Below are 15,690 nucleotides of genomic sequence, written 5' to 3'. Positions count from 1 at the left end.
ATTCCGCAGGTCGCGCCTTCGCGGCGAGCTCCTTCTGAAGTTCCTCTTCCAAGGGCTCGTCTGCAGGAAGAACGACCTTGTCGTAGAATTCCTCATGCTGGATCCTGCGCGCGATGCGGGTGTCGTAGCCGCTCACTGCATCCAGGAGCGCGTCAACACTCGCATCCGGAGGAACGCCCGTGGTTACCACATCAAGATCAAGATCCGGATGATGAGCTAAGCACATAGCCAACGTCATTGCAGCTGCGCCTCGGGCTGATGATGCTTGCAGATCCGTCACCAGCTCCGGCAGAACATCCATCTTTCCAACAAGCTTGCGAATGTTGCATGTGCGACTCCTCTTGATGGATAAGTTATAGCATATCTTGCGGGAGGCGGAGATGAGATCTTTGCAATCGTCGCCTGCGAGTTGAAGAAGGTCATCCCGTGGGAACAAATTCCGGCGCTGCTCCGGATACCCAAGCGGCTCTGCATAAAGATAATCAGGATATAAGCATGCAATTTGAGCGCAAAGTAAAAAGTCGGAGCAAACATCTGGACAAGGTTCCGGTATCGTACCCAAGATGTTCTCATTGAGCAAATCCCAGTGATGCTCCGCGGTCTCCATATATTTCCGGAGTCCATTGAGCTCTTTTTGCTGCCTCTTGATGGTCTCGCTGTCAGCATTTTTCTTCAGAATCATTTCGCCCTTTTCCCTTATGTGCTCGGAGTTTTTCTCCGCCAGCTGCTTCTCTGCCTGCTCCCTCTTTAGTTCCGCCTCCTTTAGTTTCGTTTCCAAATCTTGGTACGAGGAGCGCAGGTTCTCAAGTTCAGATGAGGCTGTAGCAAGGGAAGAGGATGCGCCTATAATAACATAAGTTAACAGCAAGTTCAAAGTCGGAATATGACTAATGACGAAGAAGGCGGAAACCAACCTTGGGCGTCCGCCAGTTGCTTGGTCAGTTCCGCATTCTCATCCTTCAGAGTCCGGATATTTTCCGCCTGATTCAGAGTAACGCGGCGCTGAAGCGCAATGTTCTTGTGCAGCTCATAGTGCAGTGCCTGCTGTTCCTGTAAAACATAGACAGAGCAGGAGTAAAAATTCCGCCTGTAAAAAGTGGTTTTCTCCAAAGTATTATTGCCGGAATTTTTCCGCCATAATGCTTGGGGGCTACTGATCCAATTTAACAACCTTCCCGGAAGTAATCTTTCTCTAAGCATCTAAGCGCTAACTATTTTTTGAGTTTCCGCCTACATGCTTGGGTGCTACTGGGGAGTACCTTTTGCTTGCAGATGAGCTGGTCAAAGAACTGGCCGACGTTCTTCTTGAAGTCTTGGATTTCCGATGTCCTGGAGTCAGGCTTCCCCCAGGCGTTGTTCAGCATGGCGTTGAGCAAGTCTTGCTCAAGCTCCCACTTCTCCGCCTCGGATAGCTTGTTGAAAAACTTGGTAGCATACGCCTTGGGGGTGGAAGTGGTGTCAGCCGGATCTCCAAAGTTCTTCGGAAAAACGACCATGTCGCCAGCGCCGTCTCCAGCCTTCTCAGATGAAGTGACTTCAGCCTCTCCTTGGCCTTGTACTTCCGCGTCTTCTTGGGCAGGGCCTTTGGCCTTAGGATCTTCTCCGCCCACATTCTCGCTGCTAACCGGAATTATTTCCGGTGGAGTGTTTGCGGCAGGTGGGGGAGATGGATCAGCCTGAGGGGGAGACGGTTGAGGAGTTGGGTGGGAGGTACTTGGTGGAACTGGAGTAGAAGGACCAACTGCCGGAGACTTTTTCATATATTTGGTGATAGTTTCTTGGCCGGTGGTCCGCGTGGCAGTGGTGCTCGGATTCCTGCAAACAAGTGAAAGGGATTAGACAAGAGATAATTTCGCCAAGATAAATTGCATCGTGTTCGGAAACTTACGGGGCGCCGGGGATGATGGGGCGCGTGCGCTGGCCAGCTGTTGAAAGCATCCTTAGGCGCGCACGCTCCGCTTTCCTCGAGTCTAGCGGAGGTGGTTTTGTGGTCTTGGGCTTCTTGGCGGAGGCCTCGCCGCTAGTTCCGGCTTCAGTGCCGGAAGCCTTGGCGCGGGGACGCTTCGTAGGTCGAGGGGCCGCCTTGCGGGGTGCCTATTCCTCTTCCTCCTCATCGTCTTCCGGAGCCTCCTCCGCCGCGTCGCCGCTGACAGGGACACGAAGAATGGTGCGGAAGTTTTCCTCCGCCAAAGTGTTGAGCTGGAAGAAAAATGAATAAAAGTTAGAGTTAACATCCAAAGACTTGCGAAGTTTGAAGCAACGAAAAGAACAAAGCTTACCGGAGGACATTGGTTGTTTGTGTAGATGTCCTTGATCAGTTCCGGGACCTGTTGGCCCCTCGGAATCTTCACCAGCGTCTTGAACCTTCTCTTCAGGGAGTCGGCTGGAAGATCGTGGCGGGTAACCCGGAGAAGATCGTCCGCCCCGGTATAAGCGCACATCAGGCGCGCGTTGTAGCGTAGAGGCTAGATTCTCCGGGAGAACCAGCTAAGGGTGAGCTGGGCTCCGGTCAGTCCGTCGTGGACTAGCCAGGAGATTCTCCGCGCTGCCTTCTCCAGGATAGGGGTTTGGGCGAGCGAGGGAACGAAGCTCCAGCTTGCGAGCTCTTCCGGAGGCTCGTTGATGAACTGGGGCAGGCCTTCATGGACATCCGGAACTGAAGCGTTCTTCTCATAGAACCATCCGGCGTTCCAGTACCGGACGGATTCGTGCTAGTCGTGGGGAGGATACATGCGGCTAGGGCGGAGCATAAACGTCATGCTTCTGCAGTTCACCATTGCTTTGTCCTTGGTTTCTTTCTTCACTCGGAAAAAGAACTGCCATAACTTGACATCTGGCCGGATCCCAAGGTGCCCTTCGTAAAGAGTTGCGAAGTTGGACAGGAGAAGATATGAGTTTGGGCAGATGTTGTGGGGCTGGAGCCCGTATGTGTTGAGGACGGAGAGGAAAAATTCCGAGCAGGGAAGTGAAAGTCCGCGTTCCACCCAAGCCTTGGTCATAACAATTTCTCCGGCTTCGGGCTTGGGGACGTCGGAGTCACGAGTGAAACTCCAATGTGTGGAGATCATGCCCTCGTTCTGGAGTTCTCTAAGCTCCACATCAGTAGTTGCGCAGGGCCACCACTGACCCCGCTCTCCTTCACGGATCCGGGCCTTGGACGTTCTCTTGTTTTCCGCCTCCTGCACCTTTGCTGCCATCCTAGCTTGTCCCTCGAGTTCTTCTTGAAGCTCTTGAAGGGAGGGGATCCGGCCTGGAGCGGTGCTGGAAGATGCGGAAAAAGGTTGAGCTAGTCTAATGTCGGAAACATATGGTGGCAGGAATGATATGGGATCCGGGCATATGGGTTCTATTTGATTGGGATCCGGGCTACTCGGAGAGCTACCAGTACAGTGCGACGAATCGAGTGGCATGCTTCCGGCTGCGCCCATACAAAGTATTTGAGTACCCGGATCACTAAGTCTATCTTCTACACTAGGTCTATCTTCTACGAGGCCGGCGCACTTACCGCTAATGGCGCGGTGGCTCGACGGAGCTCCGGTGAAGATGAGGTCGCCGGACTTGAAGAAAACCGTCCCGCGTGACCACGAATCGGCGGCGGAGCGAAATTCTCGTTCAACCGCGGGAATCTTGGCGCGAGGGGAGTCTTGGTTTGGCGGCGCGCGGAGCTCACCGTGTCGAAGCTCGCCGGAGTCGAGATCTGGCGGGCGGCGCGGCGCGAGGAGGAAGACGAAGTGGTGAGGAGAGGTGAAAGAATGAGAAATTACCGAGCCGCGGGGTATTTATAGGCCGCGCGCGGAGATTCGGGATTCGGATCCGACGGTGGAAACGGAACGGTCACACCGTTGGATGGATGACACGTGTTTTAGGTCAAGTGCGGTAAAACGACGTGGAGGTAACTTAACCATGCACTTCCGAAGATTCCGGCTAAAGATTTGCATCTGCGAAAATTTAGCGCGGGAAATGAGGAAGTTGTGCGCGGGAAAAGCGGAGCTTCCGTTGTTGTGCGTGATCTGAAGATGAAGGATTTCCGGAGGAATGAACCCGGAATCAAGTAAGAAGTTTTGAAGCTCTTCAAGATTCTCTTCGTTTCCGAGTTGTATGAAGTCGGAGGAATGATGAATCTCGGAGAACTTCGGGGGCTACTGTTGTGGGTATACTTTATGGGTATATCAACGGCATGGCCTAGATCCGGCAAGCCCGGGTGGCCCATAGTTGGTGGTGAGGCATGTGGCCCATCGGGCGGCCCAGTTGCTGTAGATCATGAAGGATGAAGTCCAGCCCAGGAACGAGGAGCCGGATCCTAACCGACCTACGAAGGAGGCCGGATCCGTGGAGGCCCATGAAGTATCCGGATCCAGCGTGACCTAGAAGGAAGGCGGATCCTTGACGTACACGGCAAGACTTTGTACCGTAGTTAGGCAACTTGTATTCCGGCTAGGACTCTCCGTGTAAACCCTAGATCCGTGCGTCTATATAAGCCGGATCCCGGGAGCCCTAGAGGCACAACAACAACTCATTGTAACATCGCGAAAGCGCCCAGATAATTCCAGACAAGCAGCAGTAGGCCCTGTCATCGTGCAGGTGTTCCGAAGCTGGGTAACTCGCGTACCACCGTCCCGTGTGCACTCCGCCCTATGGCCCCTACTTCTTCTCCCCCTCGTGAGGATCCCTCCTCCGAGGTACCGTCGAATAGGCAACGACAGTATCACTGCTCCATCTCCGCCCGGTACCGGCACCATCGCGCCTCCTGTCCCGTCGAGGCGTCAGACGCCGCAACAGTGGCGCCCTGCTGCTCCTGCCACGCTGTTGCCGCCGCGGCCTCGCCAGCAGTGGGGCCATGGGCGCAGAACGCCGCTAGATCCGTCGCCTGCGCCGCCTCCCGCTGTTGGCGGGCCTGCTGCTGCATTGCCTCCCGCCGCTGCTGACGGTGTGCGCGCCACCGCTCTTCCCGTGCGGCGACGTCGATGCCGAACTGCGAGTCCAGGAGTGGAAGTGGAGGAGACGGCGGTGGAGGGGACTGGCCAGCGCCTGGGCGGTTCGCCATTGCCACTGGTGGTGGAGGAGACGGCGTTGGAGCGACGAGGGTTGTGTTTGTTGCCGGCAGGGTGTGTTGGCTACCATTGAGCCGGGAGACCTTTTATAGACGCAGGCGTCGGGAAGTAAGCGCGGGAACAGGTGAGAAGAGGCGGGAAGAAAGCGCAGGAACGGGCGGTGGCGTGCGAACGCCGGCGACGCGTCTCGTCGACGCAGCACCGACGAGACGTCTCGTCTGCCCCTCCGTCGCCATTAAGGCAAAGATGCCGCCGTGTGTCACTGCGCGCGAATAACTTCCGTCGCGAGGTAGGCGACGGTTAGGTTAAAATTAACTGTGCCGCTGACGCATCGGGCCCGCGTCAGTTCGACTCGCTTTTCGTTGTATCCGGCGTGCCCGGAGCGTCCCCTGTGGGACGGGGACGGGCTCGGGGCGCCGGACACCGTATGGGGACGCGTCGGACAAAAATAGTCTTTGGGGGACGCGGCTGGAACGGTTTTTTGGTCCGGCGCGCGCCAAATTCCTTTGGGGGACGCTTTAGGGGACGCGGCTGGAGATGCTCTAAGTCCGCATCCGTCGCCGGACGGACAAGCAGCTAGGCACCTAGCCGTGGTCAGCCCGGCATACCTTCTCTTCCATTTTTCCTGCTGCAAGCATTCCCCTGCTCCATTTTTCACCACACAGTATAGTCGCACGCTATTGAATATGTGTGTATCTGAGCTGATCTTTAACTATATTGTGATCCATGTATTGAATATATGCCTTATAATTTTTTTTGTCGCCTTTAACTTGGCCCGCCCAACATTTTTCTTGAAGCTCCGCCAATGCACCAAGAGTCTAAGACCTATTCTTCTACTCACTAACCATCTAGTAACAGCTAACCTAACATGTACTATATGCGACTCAATCACCTACATGCAGCCTCTTACATGCATGTCTACTACTGAAACAAACTCACGTGCACTACTCTCTTAATGCAACACTAATATTTTTCTTACCGACAAGATTAAGTCTAACAGATACAAGGAAACAACACAGTCTGAAATATACTTGACCTCGGGTAACAGATGAAGCACTCCGAAGATTGCACAAATCATGCCATCTAACCATTCCCTAGCTAATCAGCCACTCACCTACATTGTTTAAGTATTAGTAGTATAGCTACAGCTAACTGCTTTACTTAGACAAATAATTTTCAGCGTGGACGGCAGTGCTAGATGTGGCAAGCTGATGATTTCCAATGTCCCTAGCTAGCTAACCACTTCATGAAATCTTTTGAGCCAGCTAGAACGGCGGAGATGAAGAAAAAATGTCGCCGAAGCAACTATAGTCGTCGCTTAACAGGAAAAAATGCAGATATATTGTATACTTGTCCTTGATGCATATAAACAAACCAGAGTAGTGCATAATGTATTGAACAAAAAATTCTGTTCTCACTCATTATTTATTGAACATAGCCTACACCTTCAAAATGAATGCACATGCTCACCGGTTGCTATATAGTTGATGAACCACCTGGCTCTTTCTTCCATTTTAGTGCCGATGCTTAGAATGTTCGGTCACTACACTTTGGGGGCGGCGTAAGCGAGCCTGGTGTGATGGCACAAATATCAATGTCTTGTGCATCCTACCGGCCTCGCTTACTCCGTCCCTGAATGTGAATATTTATTTCGACCAACAAAATATGAGGCATGCTATCTACTTGGTGTTTTCGTTTATTTTGGTATTTCTTCGAGAGAGTGCCGATGATTAGAATGTTCGGTCACTACAATTTGGGGGCGGCGCAAGCGAGCCTGGTGTGATGGCACAAATATCAATCTCTTGTGCATCCTACCGGTCTCGCTTACGCCGTCCTTGAATGTGAATATCTATTTTGACCAACAAAAAATGAAGCATGCTATCTAGTTGGTGTTCTTCGTTTATTTTGGTATTTCTTCGAGAGAGTGCCGATGATTAGAATGTTCCGTCACTACACTCGGGGGAGGGGCAAGTGAACCTGGTGCGATGGTACAAATATCAATCTCTTGTGCATCCTACTTGGCTTCACTTACCCCTTCACTGAACGTTAATATTTGTTTTGACTAACAATGTATGAGGCCCTTGTCATTCCATTTGCTTTGGTATTTCAGAATGGCGATGATTAGAATGTTCGGTCACCTGTACACTCTGGGGTGGCGCCAGCGAGTCTGGTGTGATGGCACAAATATCAATCTTTTGTGCATCCTACCTGGCCTCGCTGACAGCATCCCGGAATGCTAATATTTGTTTCGACCAACAAAGTATGAGGCATTCCATTTAGTTCATACTAGCTACTTGTCTCTTATTTGAGTTGGCACTTCTTAATTACATTGGCCGATGATTAGAATGTTTGGTCACTTGTACACTCTGGGGTGGGGCCAGTGAACCTAGTGTGATGGCACAAATATCAATATCTTGTGCATCCTACTTGGCTTCGCTGACCCCATCCCTGAATGTTAATATTTGTTTCGACCAACAAAGTATGAGGCATTCCATTTAGTTCATACTAGCTACTTATCTCTTATTTGAGTTTGCACTTCTTAATTGCACCTTTCTTCCATTTTAGTGTCGATGATTAAATTTTGTGATCACTACACTTGGGGGCGGTGCTAGTGAGCCTGGTGTGATGGCAAAAATATCAATCTCTTGTGCATCAGACTTGGCCTCACTGACACCGTTCCTAAATGTTAATATCTGTTTCGACCAACAAAGTATGAGGCATCACCACAAACTATTCGCCGATGATTAAAATGCTTGGTCACTCTTACACTCTAGGGTGGAGCCAGTGAGTCTGGTGTGATGACACAAATATGAATCTCTTGTGCATCCTACCTGGCCTCACTGACTCCATCCCGGAATGTTAATATTTGTTTTTACCAACAATGTATGAGGCATATACTATCTAGTTGATACTACTTGACTCGTATTTGAATTGGACTTATTCGTTTATTTTGGTCTTTCTTCGAGATAGCGCCGATGATTAATATGTTTGGTGACCGTACACTCGGGGGTGGCGTAAGTGAGCCTGGTAAGATAGCACAAATATCAATCTCTTGTGCATCGGACTTGGTCTCACTTACACCATACATGAATGTTAATATTTGTTTTGACCAACAATGTATGATGCATTTATTTATTATATGGTCTTTCTTCCATTTTAATCAGAGGAGGAACCGGATGAAGACCCCGATGCAAGCGAGTCTGGCGGAGAGAGAGGAGGGAGCAAAGGAGGAACCGGATGAAGACCACTTTGTATCTCGAAATGGTGAAATTTGTATGAATTAAGAGTTGTATGTAAAACATTTGACACTTAATTGCCACTATATATATATGTATCTCGATCGGGCTCTAAGTAATGTGATGATGATGTTTATATTATATTTGTGCAATGTACATGATATTTATATTATACCTGTATATTTCTGTATATAATCTGTATAATATATGTATATAGCTGTATATAACATGTATGTGTATAGCATGCAGTACAAAATCGTGTATAATACACGCAAATTTTGTGGCGCGCTGATTACTAATTATGTGGCGCACCAGTTTCTGTGGCGCACCAAAGCATTGGTGCGCCACAAAAATCCTTATCTGTGGTGCATGAGCCGGTGCGCCACATAATTCTTAATTTTGTGGCGAAGATTCTGTGGCGCACCATCCATGCGCCACAAAATATGTATTTCGGTGCGCCACTAATGAGGCTTTTCCTACTAGTGTGAGGTTGTAGCGGAATCTTCTCTCATTTGTGGGCAGGCGCCGGCGTTGGGCAAGCCAAAGAAAAATCCTGCATTTCAGGGGAGCATAGCTCCTCCAGGTTCTTGTTGCCTATTCATCCTGTTGCAAATGCCCGAAAGAATTGACATAAAGATCTCTATTCAAAAGCTCTTTGTTAGTGGTGCGACACAGCCTAATATCTAGGATGCCGGGAAGCAGAGGAATAGAAGCTACCTCCGCCGAGAGCGAAAGGAGTTCAGCACTGGCAATAGAGGTAAGGCGGGGAACACGACAAGCGGAGATCCCGTCGAGACAGGCGGAGGCAATGGAGACATTTGTCCTTGTGACATGGGAGAAGAGGGCAGGGAAACGCTTAGACAGAGGGGAGTCCCCCAGCCAGGAGTCAATCTAGAAGGCAGTGGCTTCGCCACATTGGACGCGAACCATAGTGACAGAGCGGAAGGTGGAGAGGCCAGAGCTGATGTATTTCTCGACAGGAGTGGCACGGGAGCATGGGTCCCCAAGATCTCGGTTAGCAGACCAGCCATACCATTGGCGGAACCAACAAGCCCATGGAGCGGTGTTGTCCGAGTGGAGCTTCTTGAGGAATTTGGAAAGGAGAGCCTCGTTTTGTGCATGGATAGACAAGAACCCCAAGCTACCAAGTGATTTTGGTGTGCAGGCGTCCATCCAAGCAACTTTGCAGTGGCCGCCAGAGTAAGAGTCTTCGCCAGTCCAGGGAAAAGGCACGCCTCCTTTTGTCAATGGCTTCAATAACACCTTTGGGTAGTAAACCCACACTCATAGCATGAGAGAGTATGGCTGTGAGACCGAGTTAACGAGAAGGAGGCGACCGCCAATAGGGAGAGATCGACCCCTCCAACCTAACAGACGCATGTCACATTTGGAGATGATGGGGGCAAAGTCAGAGGACCGAAGTTTGTGGGTGGAGAGAGGGAGACCAAGGTAAGTTTGCGCAAAGGAGGAGACACCGCACCCAAAGGAAGAGGCGATGGAGGCAGTAGTGGTTACGTCTATATGGATGGGGACACAGGTACTCTTGTGAAAGTTTATGTCTAAACTAGTGGCTGCGGCAAAGTTGTCGAGAAACAGCTTAAGGTTGGCGGCGTGTTAAAGGACAGCCCTGATTATAATGAGGGTGTCATCGGCATACTGGAGAACGGGGCAAGGGAGGTCATCAACCAGGGGATGGAGCAGAAGGCCATCACAGGAGACCTGGAGGAGAAGTTGTTGTAAGACGTCAGCGACAATATTAAAGAGAAAGGGGGAGAGAGGGTCCCCCTGGCGAAGCCCCCGCCTGCATTGGATCCATCTGCTAGGGATGCCATTAAGGAGGACGACAATTTGGCTTGAAAGATTGAGCATCTTGATCCATTGCTGCCAAAGTGTGGAGATTCCCTTGGCAAGCAGGATCCGGTCGAGGGCTTCCCAACTGACGGAATCGAAGGCCTTCCTAAAATCCAACTTGAAAACTGCGGTGGGGACCAGCCTCCTGTGGCATGATTGGATAATGTCTGCAGAATAGACAAAGTTTTTGGCAATGGAGCGCCCCGAAATGAACCCAGTTTGATCGGGGTGGACAAGAAAGGGGAGGAGGGGATGGAGCCTAAGGGTGAGGCATTTGGAGTGGAATTTGAGGCAGGCAGGCAGCTATTTTGAAGAGATATAGGTCTGAAAATTTTGGCCTTATTGGCCCCCACTTTTTTAGGAAGGAGGACAATAAAGGACTTATTGATAGGACGGAGGTCAGACTCTAGGGAGTGGAAGTCATGGAGAGATTCTAGGAGATTATGTTTCACAAGATCCCAGTTCTTTTTGAAGAAAGCAGGGCCAAACCCATCAGGCCTAGGACTTGAGTTGGCATCCATAGAGAAAACCGCAGCGCGAAGGTCGGCCAATGTGAAGGGACGAATGAGGGAGGCGGCTTGAAAGGAGTCCAAGGAGGTGGAGGCGACCAGGGTGGCGAGATCCAGAGAGTCCGAGGAGACCCGAGGGAGCCCAAGAAGGTCTTTGAAGAAATAATGGAGAATAGAGGCTTTTGGCTCATGAGAGAATACATGGTTGCCGATATCATCGTCGAGGACTTTAATTTGGTTTTTGCGCAGCCGGCCAGAAGCGCACATGTGGAAATAGTGGGAGTTTTCATCGCCAAACTTGCAGTGCTTAATTTTTGCCCGATGGTGCTAGTATGTAGCACGAGCAGCATTCAGGTTACTGAGGCGGAGTTTGGCAACCTGCCGGAGGCGGCCCTCAAGAGGGGAGAGGAGGCGAGATTCCTCAAGGCGATCAAGAAGCAGGATGACTGTCCGGCAGTTAGTGAGATAGATAGAAGGAAGTTTGCGATCCCGAGCCCAAGCCCGAGCAGCGGAACGGATGCGTTTGAGCCGAAGGAAAAGACGAGCCACAAGTGAGCGATCTTTATGGGAGCCATCGACACTGTCCCAGTTTGAGGAGACAATGGCGGGGAAGTCAGAGTGAGAAAGCCAGGCGTTTTCAAAGCGAAAAATAGTGCTTCGGGGAGCTTTTGAGGAAGCCTCAAGGTGGAGGGTGTAATATCCCAGGTATTGGGGTTACAAAATAGAGGAACACAGATGTGTGCATTGCATTCATGCATCGAAAATCTGGGAAAATTTCGCGCTTTTATTTAAAACACAAAGAGATCGAGGTTTCTCTTACGTCGGTGGAATTGAATTAGGTCATCGATGTGAGTGCGAGAAATTTCGACATGACCTCTGTGAAGGCATGTGATTTGGGGGGAATGATTTGAATTCAAATTCAAATATGAAAGATAGAAACTCAAATAAGAATTTCAATTGGAATTTGAATTCTAAACCTTTATGCCACATAATATAATCAAAACAAAATATAAACCCTAAAATAGATACTTAACACTTGAATACATTTATAGTCATGCAATATTTACAAGACAAGCAATTCAGTAATAAAGTTATCATACAGAAAGCAAAACAGTTCTTTATTGATATTAACACAATTATACAATGTCTTTACATGATTGAGGAATTAAAAGAATATTACAAAAGAATGGAAATAAAAACCCTAAAGTAATTCCTAACTATTTCTTCATCTTCTATTTTCTTCTTCTTCTGTTCTTAACTTGTATTCCTGCAAAAATAAAATAACTAAAAAAGGGATTTTGGTTAGTGATTACTCTCAGGTTTTGGCATAGTGTTGCTATGCTGAACTCATCATTGAGTAGTTAATTTAGAGGCCAAATCTGTAGTATTTGTTCTTATCAACAAATCTTGGCCTCAGGCTCATGCATCATGGGCAGGGTCAAGTTAACACTTGGCATTGTCAAAAATAAAGTACATCAAAGGATAATATCAAGCCAACGGAGCTGATCCACAACTAGAAATATCTTCACAGGGAAACTTGAACCAGGAGGGTCCCACATGTAAGCAGCTGCAAGCAGCTCACACACACATGCAACCTGGTGTGTTGTCAACACAGCAACAGCAGCAAAAAGGTAGATGAAATAAGCCAACCAGCCGCAGCTGAGCTGCTAGCCAACTCTTCACACGGTTCTCCACAACAAACCACACCGTATCCATCCAAGAACATCAATTTCAGTTCAACAGCCAAAACCACAAATCCTTCCCAGGCAACCATCTAGGAAATCAATATCAATATCATAACCGAAGTTACAAGGAGAACCATGGTGACAATATGAGCCAGGAGGAGCAGGCACAACCCATGGGGGAGGTGGACGCCAAGATCAGCAAAAAAGCCAGATCAACATCAAGCAAGATAAAGCAACCCTCCAACAGCAGGTATTAGGCAACAAGTTAAGCATGGCATCTGTTCTTAGATTTGCATAATCACATGAGAGGAAATCTAGAGAAAACACCCAAACCAGCAGATCCATCTACCCTTCAACCAGGTTTTCACCTAGGAGGATTAGAGGGAGCTATTTCTCTCAGTCTTGCATAGTGGTGCTATGCTAAGTCATCACAGAGAATTAAAAATCAAGTCATAGTATCTGTTCTTCTCCAATATAGGCCTCAGTCTTTGCATCATTGGCAAGACTACAAAACTCAAGCAAGATCTGTCCTTATCAGTTTATATCTAGAAATAGGGGACATCAAGATCCAACTGTAAAATCCAACAATTGGAAAAAATCATCTCTTGGCTACTAATCAGCAACCAGATCATATTCAAGAATCTACAACAGCATCACCTTGTGCACTACAACACAATATTGTCCAGAATCATATATGCATATGCTTTAGTCATCATCGTAAGCAAACCAGTAAAGCCACCAGTGCTTAATCAACATACTACATGCATCAACTTGGGGTGCAGAAAATAGATTCCAGGCCAACCAAGTACAACCTAAGTAGTAGTAGTATTTAATACATCAAGTAAATCATGCATCTGCAAGAAAGGATAGTTGTATCTTGCAGGTCTGAGCCCATAATGATAATATACAGAGGGATAACTAGAGTATTTCAGTTGACTGAACTTTCCTGGTTCAGTCAGGTAGCCACAGACCATCAGGTCATGAATGAGCAAATTATCTGAATGGAGGCATCACCCATAGCACATGGCAGTAACAAAACAATACTAGATCAGGCCACAATTCACAAGGAATAATAATTATTGCCTCCACTACATGGGCATAATTTATTTAGCCTCACTACACACGCATGTATACCACCAGTAGCACAAATGGATCAGTAGTAAGGATGCAGCCAAACACTATAACCATGAACAGAGATGAGAGAGGTTTAGCTCACAGTGCCGTGGCGGAGAAGTGTTAATCGACGCCGAGGTTGCGTTTGAAGCGCCGTCCATCGGAGTCGAGCACAACAGCTCACAGCCCCATCACCAACACGCCACCAGAATACCACCACTTGAGGAATTAGGGCAGTTGGAAGCGTGGGAGCACGAGCGCCGTGTCAGCGACTGAACCAGCACAAGCCACGGTTAGCCACAACGCCGTGTGTGAGCACAAGTGGTGTAGAGGTCCGTGGCGAAGTCAAGCCGAGAAACAGCGGCGGCGGAGGGGGCCGAAATCGGCCGGAGCCATGCGAGGCAGCGGGGCAGCCATGGGAACCAGGCCATGCGCGCGGGCGCAGTACGGCGCCAGGGAAGGTGCAATGGTAGAGAGTTCCGTGGAGGCGTCAAGACGGGGTGAGGTGATGGCGTGTAACTCACACGTTCGTTGGGAACCCCAAGAGGAAGGTATGATGAGCACAGCAGCAAGTTTTCCCTCAGAAAGAAACCAAGGTTTATCGAACCAGGAGGAGCCAAGAAGCACGTTGAGGGTTGATGGCGGCGGGATGTAGTGCGGCGCAACACCAGGGATTCCGGCGCCAACGTGGAACCTGCACAACACAACCAAAGTACTTTGTCCCAATGAAACAGTGAGGTTGTCAATCTCACCGGCTTGCTGTAACAAAGGATTAACCATATTGTGTGGAAGATGATTGTTTGCAGAAAACAGTAGAACAGTATTGCAGTAGATTGTATTTCAGTAAAGAGAATTGGACCGGGGTCCACAGTTCACTAGAGGTGTCTCTCCCATAAGATAAACAGCATGTTGGGTGAACAAATTACATTTGGGCAATTGACAAATAAAGAGAGCATGACCATGCACATACGTAGTTGTCGTCAGAAACCCACCGGCGGGCAGCGACGGGCAACACCGTAGAGCCGGGAACAACCTAGAGCTGCGGCTGGCTGAGGTCCCTCCGAGCGACGGCCCGCAAAGCCTTCTGGTCACACGTCCGATGCTGATGCAAGGGCGTGCCACCTGACCTATACCTGGTCAGGAAGGTGATGGAGATGCCTCGCTTAGTTTCCTGCATGGCATACACGTAAACATTAAATACGAGCCTCGATCGGCTCTCAGGTTATCCTGTGAATCGGCTCAGGGAGCCGATCCACCCATGATTCGTACGAGGTGCACGAATATATGGTGGTCCTGCTTGATCAAGATAAAGCTAATGAGATCTACGACGATTTAGGGTTTTCTCCGCATAATCGGATCATCCTACTCACGGTTGGGCCTCGCGGCCACGCACGGTGATCGTAAGCCGATCCTAAACAAGGCCTAAAAACCAACACGAGGTTGATCCCCGGAACATCCTGTTTAGGGCTAGCGAACGACACCCTACGTGCCGCTGGATCCTCCACCCCTTTGTAAGGCCTAACTATTGCAGATATTAAACTAATCCTTGTAGAACAAGGAGCAATCGTAACGGATCAGATCTACTAAATAATGATCAAGCGGGGTGCCGCCCCCACACCTAAGATAGGTGTGAGGGCGGCTAGACATGCAAGGGTTGCACTACGATAGCATGTTACGCGAAGAACTATGCTAACCCTAACACATCTATGATAACTACGTTGCTCGCCATCAACAAGGCTTCAGTACGAGCAACGCATGAACAACGTGGAGCTTGTGCTGCCTAGATCGCAAGATGCGATCTAGGAAGCATGTTGCTTACCGGTAGAAACCCTCGAGACGAAGGAGTTGGCGATGCGCCGAGATTGATTTGTTGGTTGAACGTTGGTTGTTGTTTATTCCATAAACCCTAGATACATATTTATAGTCCAGGGGACTTTCTAATTTAGGCGTGCACCTAACCGTGCACGAGGCAAACTCTAACTAACCGACACGTAATCTACTATGTTACAGATACAAGGGCAAACTAGCCCAAACTCAGCATAACAGGCCGATTCACGTAATTCTTCCATGTATATTCTTCAAATCCACCTTGATCGCGGCCCACCTCTGACTCGGTCAAATTCTGGTGATAACACATGCCCCCCTGGTTTTGGAATTGATAATTCCAAAATCACTCTGTTTTTCCTTCGAAGGGTCATGTCGTGGCAGAGCAGAACCGTTGCAGCATCCTTCATCATGATGCCCT

The 15,690-nt window shown here is 49.2% G+C and overlaps 1 long non-coding RNA gene across 1 annotated transcript; it reads right to left on the bottom strand.

Annotated features, from left to right (window-relative positions):
- Positions 1-765: 765 nt before the first annotated feature.
- Positions 766-1,303, bottom strand: LOC139835357 (uncharacterized). Its single transcript, XR_011751162.1, has 3 exons — positions 1,260-1,303; positions 915-1,050; positions 766-843 (listed from the first exon to the last, which is right to left on the bottom strand). It is a non-coding gene; the product is annotated as an uncharacterized lncRNA (long non-coding RNA).
- Between the last annotated feature and the right edge of the window lie 14,387 nt (positions 1,304-15,690).

Source organism: Lolium perenne, chromosome 1 (assembly GCF_019359855.2).
Source record: "Lolium perenne isolate Kyuss_39 chromosome 1, Kyuss_2.0, whole genome shotgun sequence".
NCBI classification, from domain to species: domain Eukaryota; kingdom Viridiplantae; phylum Streptophyta; class Magnoliopsida; order Poales; family Poaceae; genus Lolium; species Lolium perenne.
Note: the sequence above shows the minus strand (reverse complement) of the source record. Positions and strands in the feature narration are given on the sequence as shown.